Source organism: Achroia grisella, unplaced genomic scaffold (assembly GCF_030625045.1).
Source record: "Achroia grisella isolate CSIRO2021 unplaced genomic scaffold, CSIRO_AGI_Agris_v1 utg628, whole genome shotgun sequence".
Lineage (NCBI taxonomy): Eukaryota > Metazoa > Arthropoda > Insecta > Lepidoptera > Pyralidae > Achroia > Achroia grisella.
The window spans coordinates 1,169,901-1,180,378 of NW_026712968.1; the positions used below are offsets into that span (position 1 = coordinate 1,169,901).

A 10,478-nucleotide genomic window follows, 5' to 3' on the forward strand; every position below is an offset into this window, starting at 1 on the left:
TTGATGGAGTATTTTGGCTACCTGGTTGTGTCTGTGCAAGTACTCAGTGTTGGCAAGAGCTGAACAACCCGAAAGCACATGTCTGAGTGACTCTCCGGGATGGCGACATGCCCGACAGATGTCCTCAGTGCCATCCTTCAGAATGTGCTTTCGGTAATTGTTCGTCTTAACCACCTGATCCTGTATTGCACAGACAAAACCCTCGGTCTCTCCGAAGAGATCACCGAACTGTAGCCAGTGCACGGAGGTCTTCGTGTTGACGTACGGCCCGTGAAGGGCTTTGAAGAACCTTCCGTGCAACTCCTTCTCTTTCCATACGGCCTCCCGCTGAGAGGTACCCAGGACTTCGGGTTTTCGCCAGTCCTCTTTAGCCAGAGAAAGAGGGGTGAATCCTTTGTCACATTCTATGACCTCTCTATGCAAACCCTCGTCTCTTTTCTTCAGAAAATATGTCCTGAGACTGTCAATCTCGCGGTTGTGCATGGTCTTAACGCTTAACAAGCCTCGACCACCAGCCTTCCGCGGGATGTACAGCCTCATGACTGACGATTTCGGGTGATGCATTCTATGGAGGGTCATAGTTGTGCGGACTTTTCGATCCAGGGCTTCGAGTTCGGTTTGAGACCATCTGAGCACGCCAAAAGTGTAAAGGAGTACGGGTATGACCCAGCCGTTATATGCTCGGATCTTATTGGCACCCGACAAGGAACTTTTCAGTACTCTTGTAAGGCGCGCAAAAAATTCCTCACGGACTGACTGTTTCATATCCGTCTCCCTCACACCGATGTTTTGTGACATGCCCAGATACCGGTATGTTTCAGCCTCGGAGAGGGTTTTGATGTTGGAGGGATCTGTAACGATCCCTTCAGTTTGATTGACCCGTCCCCTCTGCACATGGAGAACCGCGCACTTGTCTATTCCGAGTGCCATCCTAACAGAGCTGCTATAATCGTTTACAATATTTAACAGCTCCGTCAGGCGTTCGACACTCGGAGCTAGTAGTTTCAAGTCATCCATGTACAGAAGGTGAGGCACTCGTGTACCTCCTCTCCGATACTGAAATCCAGTCCCCGAATTCTCCAGTAAAGTACTGAGAGGATTCAGGGACAGGCAAAACCAAAGTGGACTCAAACAATCGAATAAAACCCTGGAATATTCCCCTCTTAATCTCAATCCGGTCAGCGGTATCCGTTAATCGCTCGCCCTGAATAGACAGGATCGTCGTCCATTGCCCCATGCATGTCTCCAGGAACACCCGAACCGTACCGTCGATCTTGTACAGCTCGAGTATCCTCCGAAGCCATGAGTGGGGCACGGAATCGAACGCCTTTTTATAGTCTATCCAAGCAGCGGAGAAATTCCGACGGTTCCGCTTAACCACTTGGCCAGCGACAGCATCAATGAGGAGAAGCTCCTTCGATCCGCGGCTACCGCCCCTGCATCCGTTCTGAGCGCTAGATAGGATCTTATTTTCGTACACATGACGAGAGATCTTAGCGCTCAGAACAGATGTTAACGTCTTATATATTGTCGTAAGACAAGTTATGGGGCGATATTTAGATGGATCCGCGGTATCGTCCGTCTTAGGAGCTAAATGAGTGATCCCGGTTGTAAGGAAGTTCGGGAGCGCCCTGTTTTCGAGGGCACTCTGGAATTGCACGGCTAAGGTTGCATGGCTGGCCGAGAACGCCTTTAACCAGTAGTGTTGCAATCCGTCGATTCCCGGACTTTTCCAGTTCGGAGCCCGACGGATCGCAGCAACCACGTCCTCCTGCGTAATGGCAATGACGTTCATCGGTGTTATTCGAGCACATGCTTCCTCAACACCGTGCATCCATGCGCCCTCCTCATGTTCCACAGGTTCAGACCACAGCTGTCGCCAGAAGGCGACGAAATTGGCTGTCTCGGGTCTTTGTCCTGTGGGCTGTAGTTTTGGGCGCTCCAAGTTTCTATAAAACTTCCGTTGATCACTCGTAAAGAGACGATTCTGTTGATACCTCTCGACCCTCTCAGAGTACCGTCGGAGTCGCTTCCCCCATGCAGCGACCTTTTGCTTCAGGTCATCTATACGCTCCGTAAGTTTTTGTCCGAAGTCCGGCTGGAACAGACGTACACCTGTCCCAGCAAAGGCCTTTTTTACGGAGCGCATAATTCTCGGGCGTGTATTGCCCTCCCTGAAGCAGAGCAGTCTGCCAATGAGGACCCTGGCCTGGGTGATCCGTCGCTCAATCCTTCTTTTCCAGGCTGGTTTCGCATTATCCCTTTGGATATTACGTCCAGCCCGGGGCATTTTTGCGCCGGTATATCGGCATACTGCCAACGCAGCGCCAAACAGGATTGAACTCGTCTCTCCCAGGTCACCGCTGCCCTCAAGGTATTGAGGCAGCAGTCCATTTGCGGCCTCAATGGCATCCCGCGTCGCCACATTTGGATGTATCCGGGGCAGCTTCGGTCTCTCTTCGAGGGGAGTTCTTCGGATCTCTAGAATCGCCCCTTCTAGTATGCTCCTCATATGCTCTATATCCTGGGAAGTTGTTCCGTCCGCATCCGCTTCTGAAGGCCTTTCGGCAACCATCTCTACGTTAGGTAGCACGTCTGAGATGGGTTGCTCCATGGTCGTGGGGTCTGCTTCTGGAACAACTTCACTTCGCAATCGTTCGAGTTCGGTCGCGCTAAACATACCAGAGCGCTGTATGTACCGAACTCTATCGGCTAGGTTCTGTTCCGAGACGATTAGCTCCGGTAAAAGACGCAGAAACTCGCGGTGCATTACTGCCCTGTATCCTGTTCTGCCTGTTTCTGTCCCTGTAGCCCTGTAGAACGCTCGCATGAGGTCTTCGTTCATGGCTCTCGACCATCTCATGCGACGTGTACCACCAGTGGCGGGCGCCGATTGCTGGGCCTGTGACGGCCCTGCCGGTGCCAAGCCAGCTGATGTCGATGGCAAGGGGTCGGACCGGCCAGGTGGTGGGGCCGGTCGGCTGGCTTGCATTCTGTCACGCCTACCGCCAGTTGTAGACGTGCCCCGGCGGCCCCCGGGCAGCGACCCTATTTCGTTCTCTTTATTTTTACTCGCCATCTTTATAATTGCCATGGCCCCTTTGGCCGCATAGGTTTTATATTTACGCGTGACCGCCTTTCACGTGAGCTAGATGGTCAGCTCGGACGCGGGGTTGGACTTTGAAAGGCTTATTTTAAAGGCTTATTATTATTATTATTATTATTATTATTATTATTATTATTATTATTATTTGTATCGGTAATCTAGTACCCATAACACAAGCTTTAGCTAGCTTAACTTGGGTAATACTGTACTAGATGGCGCTGTGTGAATTGTCCAAGTATATTATTTTTATATTTTTTTCTAAAGGACTTAAGAAACCTTATTATACCCTTCTTGAAAACTCCATGCTGTAGTCTCTAGAAAAAACATCTATACATATGATACATCTAAAATTATTTTTTTATACTACGATAGTGGCAATTGAGTTTCTTGCCAGTTCTTCTCAATTGGATCTATATACCGAACTGGACGGTAGGGAAAAAATAAAATTATAATGTAAAAATTTGACGTTCATAAGCGGCTAAAATTTCCTACATGAATAAATGATTTTTGAATTTGAATTTTGAATTTCAATTTCAATTTGCAACCATACGGCCTATCTGGTGGTAACGTTACCGTAGCCTATGGACGCCTGAGACACCAGAGGTGTCACGTGCGCGTTGCACCATTCCATTATCATCCACTAAAAACCTACACGTCATTTCTAATCAAACCTTGGCAAAGAAGCAGAAAGAAGTACCTCAACATGTTTTTTTTTCTCATTTCAGGGTGATTCCGGATCTCCCTTACAAATAGCTTCGAAAGACAACCAATGCATCTTTCATATTATTGGCATCACGTCGTTTGGTAAGCAGTGTGCTAAGAGCGGACTGCCAGCCGTCTACACCAGAATATCAAGCTAATTAGACTGGATCGAGGGCATTGTGTGGCCTGGAGAATAAATGTTAATACTTAATTATTATTAATTAATTAAATACTTTTTTATATATTTTTTTTTATTTACACCAATATTATAGAGCAAGAGCCCACGACGGCCAGACATACGTCATTTTAGTAAACGTGAAAGTTCTTGTATGTGTGTCCCCAACACAGGTAAGAACGATCCCCAAATATGAAACCTGGATCGTGGTTCCTTTGGCAGGTACCAGGTAACAAAGGTGTAAAAAATTTCATATCAAATTCGTTATTTTATGAAACTCCATATTTTCATATCAGAAATCTGTCTGGCAATTTAGGAAACTCAGTTTCTTCAATCTCTCAATAATATATATAAAGTTCTACTTTTTTAAAATGACGTAAGTTTATTTATAAAATAGTATAGTTTAGGGGGGTCCGGCGGGGGGTTGGAACCACACTAAGTGTCTGGCAACGAGCAGAGCAAGTTATAATAATGCTACGAACAATATATGAAAATATGGAGTTTCTTAAAATAACGGATTTGATATGATTTTTTTACACCTTTGTTACCTGGTACCTGCCAAAGGAACCACGATCCAGGTTTCATGTTTGGGGATCGTTCTTACCTGTGTTGGGGACACACATACAAGAACTTTCACGTTTACTAAAATGACGTAAGTCTGGCCGTCGTGGGCTCTTGGGCTATAGCTGTCCTAAGCAAGTTATTTAGACTGGATCGAGGGCATTGTGTGGCCTGGAGAATAAATGTTAATACTTAATTATTATTAATTAATTAAATACTTTTTTAAGCATATATTTTTTTTATTTACTCCAATAAAATTCAAATTCAAAATATCTTTATTCATGTAGGTCTATTACAGACTCTTATGATATGTCAAATATACCGTCAGATCGGAATGATGTCGAGATGAGAAGAACTGACAAGAAACTCAAGTTAATAATAGTTAATAATATTATTAATTAATATTGGCTATTTATAGTATTACTACCTACTCGCCCCGGCTTCGCCCGGGTGTTCATGTAAATAAAACATATAAAGCTTCCTCTTGAATGATCTATGTATTAAAAAAAACGCTTCGAAATCCGTTGTGTAGTTTTAAAGATTTAAGCATACATAGAGACGGACAGACAGCGACACCGACATTCTTTATACTATGTAATGCTGATATTGTATATATAAAACATAACTACCATACAGTAATTTTTGTAGCTGTGACGTGGTCGAGTGGAATGAGTAGTCATGCTCACTAAAATGTCCAGACATGTGGTGGCGTGGTGGGCCGGGTCATTGGTCTCTCTAAAATATGGTCGAGCGCAGTGATGGGTGGCTCATCCGTCGTACTCGTGAACAACGACTGATTTAATCGTTATTGTATATTTATATTTGACCCAAAAAATTAGTGCTGGTTGGTAGTTTGTATTCACACGTTTCGACTTGTAAATGCAAACTTTCAAGGATTATTTAAAAGAGCAACACACAAGTTTCTTGCTCGTTCTTCTTGTGATGAGATAGCTTTCTGAACGAGTGGTAGATAAAAAACAAATTGTTATGACTATTCAAAAGTGCTTAAATTAAGTTTATTTGAATAAATTTTCTATTCTATTCTATTCTATAAATACTGTACTCTGTAAATATGTGATTTGATTTGAAAACGAAGTGTAATCCCCGTAGGCAGTAACTAATTTGATATGCACAGTCTCGTTTAATATTCTTTGCGCGCCAAACAACAGGTTCCCCTGTCAGTGGAGCTAGTTAGTGATATTATACATCGCGGATCGGACGCGAGCAGGTAAATTTACCGTTTTCTATCATTAATATTTTCTTAATTTACACAATAATGTACCTATATATTTTTTTTATTTTAAATTTTTTTTTATGGATGATAATGGAATGGTGAACCCGCCTGCGCAACGGGTTACGCTGGCGGGGGACCCGTGGAGGATGATAAGCTGAGCATGAGGTCAGGTCAGTTGGCCCATCGTGATAAATTCACTAAGAATTTTTCACGATAGTTTCCAGGGGGAACCGCGTGGAGGTCAACCTGATATGGTACATTCATCAATCCCCATTACTGAGAATCCCCATCCCCCTGGCTATTATCAGTTGGAATGACCTGTAACACTGCGACCTGCTTAGATCTATTGTGCTCGCCCTTATTCAGAGTTCGCTACCTAGACCCGTCAGGGCCAAGAATTGAAGGATATTCTTAGGAGCGATGGTTTTTATCTCCTCGGGAAAGAGTGTACACTTTCCAAAGGAGATATTTCGTTTATGCATGAGTGGGCTACATCCGCATAGGATGTGCAGTGGCGTTTCCTCTTCTGATTGGCAAAATCTGCAGATTGATGTTAATCTGACGCCTAATTTCACCATGAGGGCATGTCTATATCCTAGTCATGATACATATATTGTTTTTACTTAATAGTAAACGTCTATTGGCGGCGTGGTGGGCCGGGTCATTGGGCTCCCTAAAATATGGTCGAGCGCAGTGATGGTTGGCTCATCCGTCATACTCGTGAACGGGTGCTGCTTGTAGGCAGGCAAGATAGGCAAAGACTAGCTGTTCCCGCGACTTCGTCCGCGTGGAATTTAACTTTATTTTTCTAGAATAAGAGATTTTTTCTAAAATGTAAGTAGCCTAAGTTACTCTTTATTACATCAGCTAGCTGCCATAAAAAGTCCCGTCATAATCGGTCCAGCCATTTCAGAGATTAGCCGGAACAAACAGACCGACGGACAAAAATTGTAAAAAATGTTAATTTGGTATATTTGCCTTATTAATGTTCCATATTTATATTCAGTTATTTTAATATTACAAACAGACACTCCAATTTTATTTTTATGTATAGATGTATAGATATAATGTTGTGTTGCAGCCGATCAGTTGCCTGAGACGAGCGCTGTTTGTATGAAGAAATGATTACATCTGTAATCATTTTCCTGTTTGTCAGCCGGGTGGCCGCGCAGAGCAATGGTTAGTATTGAAAAAAAACTAGTAATATAACATAATAACCTCTCAGAACAACACACAGCGCCATCTAGTACCAAGTTAAGCTAGCTAAAGATTGTTTTATGGGTACTAGATAACTGATACAAATACATTAGATTTTTTTTCGTAAATACATACATATTATACATAGAAATTACCCAGACCGATACAAACAATCATACTCATGAATACAAATGTTTGTGCCGTGCAAGGAATCGAACCCGCGACCATCGGTCGTAAAGCGGTATGCTAGACCGCTAGACCACCGAGGTCGTAATAGAACTTTATCACTGATGTGTAGAATTCGGGGGAGTGCAAACAGCCTCCTAAACACCATATCCAACATGTCAGATTATCCACTTCAGAGGCACTGGATATCGCTGAACTGCTGCTGATCCAGGGCTTCTGGACGACAGTTGTAATTTACTAACATACTCTGGGAAACTCTGTGAATGTTGCATCGACCTTTCTGCTTCAAAAGAAATGTTTAAGAGTTATCTATAATATGTATTCAGATGAAACTCTAAGACACATATTTAAAACTGGAAAATATCTCACTCTCACTAATATTTATATTATGGAACTGTGTGTATTTGTTAAAAATAATATGACATATTTCACCAGTAAATCGGATATGCGAAATAACTTGCGGCAGAAATATAAACATGACTTATTTTTACCGGTAATTTATAATTATATTTATCGCAAAAGTGCAATGGTAATGGGTGTTAAAGTATATAATCATCTTCCGTTGGACATAAAATGTCTAAGTGGATGAATATTTAAGGCTCGACTAATAGCTTGGCTGCTTGACAATGTATTTTATGACATAAACGAATATTTTAGTACAATAACGTAATTTTAAAAGATGTAATAATATATAGTTCATAGACAGCCTTGACAATATACTTATAATAATACCATGACATAATTAAGTAATGTAATTTATACTATAATCTAAAATCAAATATGTTGTACATTGTTGTATGCCCGATGTATGACTGATTACCTCTTATTAATTGTTTAACCAGTTGGTTATGTATTCAATATTTTTTTCTTTTTGAGTATTTAATTGAATTAGTGCTAATCGGTGGTTTGTATTCACACACTTAAACTTAAATTGTAAGTAAGAATAAATTATTTAAAAGATCAACACACAATTTCTTGCTTGTTCTTCTTGTGATGAGACAGCATTCCGAATGAGCGGTAGATTAAAAAAAAAAATGTTATGACTATTCAAAAGTGCTTCAATGTAAGTTTATTTGAATAAATGATTTTCTATTCTATTCTATTCTATTAGGAAGTGTAAATTTTATACACTTTGTTTTGCTGGAATTTAATAATAGGTTATTACATGTAAACCAATTTAATATTGCAGACATAGCACAATTTACATCGTCTAATTGATTAGTTTGACGTCCAATTTTAAACACTAACGAAGTATCATCCGCAAACAGCACTATATCTGCAATTTTCTCTACCATAAAGGGAAGGTCATTTATGTAAATTAAAAAGAGAAAGGGGCCTAAGATTGACCCTTGTGATAAATATTTTATCATATTTCTTTATAGGAGGAAAATTGGGCACACTAATAAATTGCGTCGCTGGGCATTTTTTTATTTTGTGGTTTTGAAGATTTTATGTTATCATTTTAATAATAATAATAACCTTCAATGTTTAATAATTATTGAACATTTTTTCCTTATTTGGTCAAAGTCACTATTCCACGCTATTCAATCTAACTATGTATAACTCAAAGGTGACTGACTGACAGTGATCTATCAATGCACAGCCCAAACCATTAGACGGATCGGGCTGAAATTTGGCATGCAGGTAGATGTTATGACGTAGCCATCCGCTAAGAATGGATTTTGATTAATTCTACACGCAAAGGGATAAAATAGGGGATGAAAATTTATATAAAACTGTCAATTTTAAACCGATCGGGCTGAGACTTTGCATGCATAAAGCTACTATGACGTAGGCATTCCCTTAAGAAAGGATTTTGATAAATTCTACCCCTATGGGGATAAAATAAGGGATGATGCAGGATTTAAATGTATTAGTTTGAATCTATCGGTACCTAATGGAACGAATGAATTAAGACGAACAAAATATTTTTTAGTTCTTTTGGCTACCCGCAATGTGCGAAATTTTAAACGGACGAGTATGAAATTTCGCACATTTATAGTTTATGTAGAGAAGGAGTGCAGAATGCCAATATTTTTTATTAATTATATATAAAAACTAGCTGTTCCCGCGACTTCGTCTGCGTGGAATTTAACTTCATTTTCGAATATAAAAGATTTTTCTAAAATAAAAGTAGTCTAAAGAACTAAAAAATATTTTGTCCACGCATTTTTCGTAAAAGTAGTACAAAATTTTTTTCTTTACGTCTAATTCGGAGGATTGTATTGTCTACCCCTCCCGTTACTAACTATCCCTTCCACCCCCCGGACATGACTCCTTACTTCTCATAAATAGCAATGCATGACAACCACAGTTAGGGGAGGGAATTGTTAGTAATGTACTCCACATTACGACCCACATTGCTAGTTATATACCATGTCAAGTTGACCTCCAAGTGGTTCCTCCTAGAAACCACTAAGTGCTGGATTTACCACGATAATATTTTTTTGTCAATTTCTAACTATAGTAAAGTGTAGTGTTAAAAACATAAAGTAAAAACAACAAGATGATCGCTGTAGACCTCTTGCAGTTTGGTGTAGACCCCTGGGTGTCGATATAGACCACTTTGGGAATCACTGCTTTAGAGTAATATATGTAGCTTATACATCAGACCTATAAATTTCACGTGATCGAAGCCGCGGGCATAGCTAGTAAAACATAGAGTAAAAAGTTTTAATTCAGTCAGGTGTATTTATAACCAAAACTCTAACCAAAACTCAAAATTGCGTAAAATGTTAAAACGAGGAAAAAACCTGTCAATAATTATAATATAATTGATATTGTGGTCGATGTATACTAATGACTAGCTGTACCCGCGACTACGTCCGCGTGGAATTCGATTTTATTATTTAAAATAAAAGTAGCCTAAGTCAGACTTTATTACATCAGCCACTTCAGAGATTAGCCAGAACAAACAGACAGACAGACAAAAATTGTAAAAAAAATATTTTGGTGCATGTACCATATTTATATTCATATGCATGTAGTAAAAAACGGTTATTTCAATATTACTTTTCAAAATTCAAATTCTATTTATCGCACGGCACAAACATTAAACAGTATGATTGTTTGTATCGGTCTGGGTGTTTTCTATGTATATTATATATGTATTTACAAAAAAAAATGTCCATGTATTTGTATCAGTTGTCTAGTACCCATAACACAAGCTGCAGCTAGCTTAACTTGGGTCTAGATGGCGCTGTGTGAGTTGTCCTGAGATTATTTATTATTTATATATATTTATTATTTATTTATTATAATTTATAAACAGCCTAAAAATAAGTTTCAAGCTACTAGCTTTTAAAAATGACAATATT

The 10,478-nt window shown here is 40.1% G+C and overlaps 1 pseudogene; it reads left to right on the forward strand.

Moving 5' to 3' along the window:
* Positions 1-4,100, forward strand: part of LOC131849027 (serine protease snake-like) — a 31,330-nt pseudogene extending 27,230 nt beyond the window's left edge.
* Positions 4,101-10,478: the final 6,378 nt, after the last annotated feature.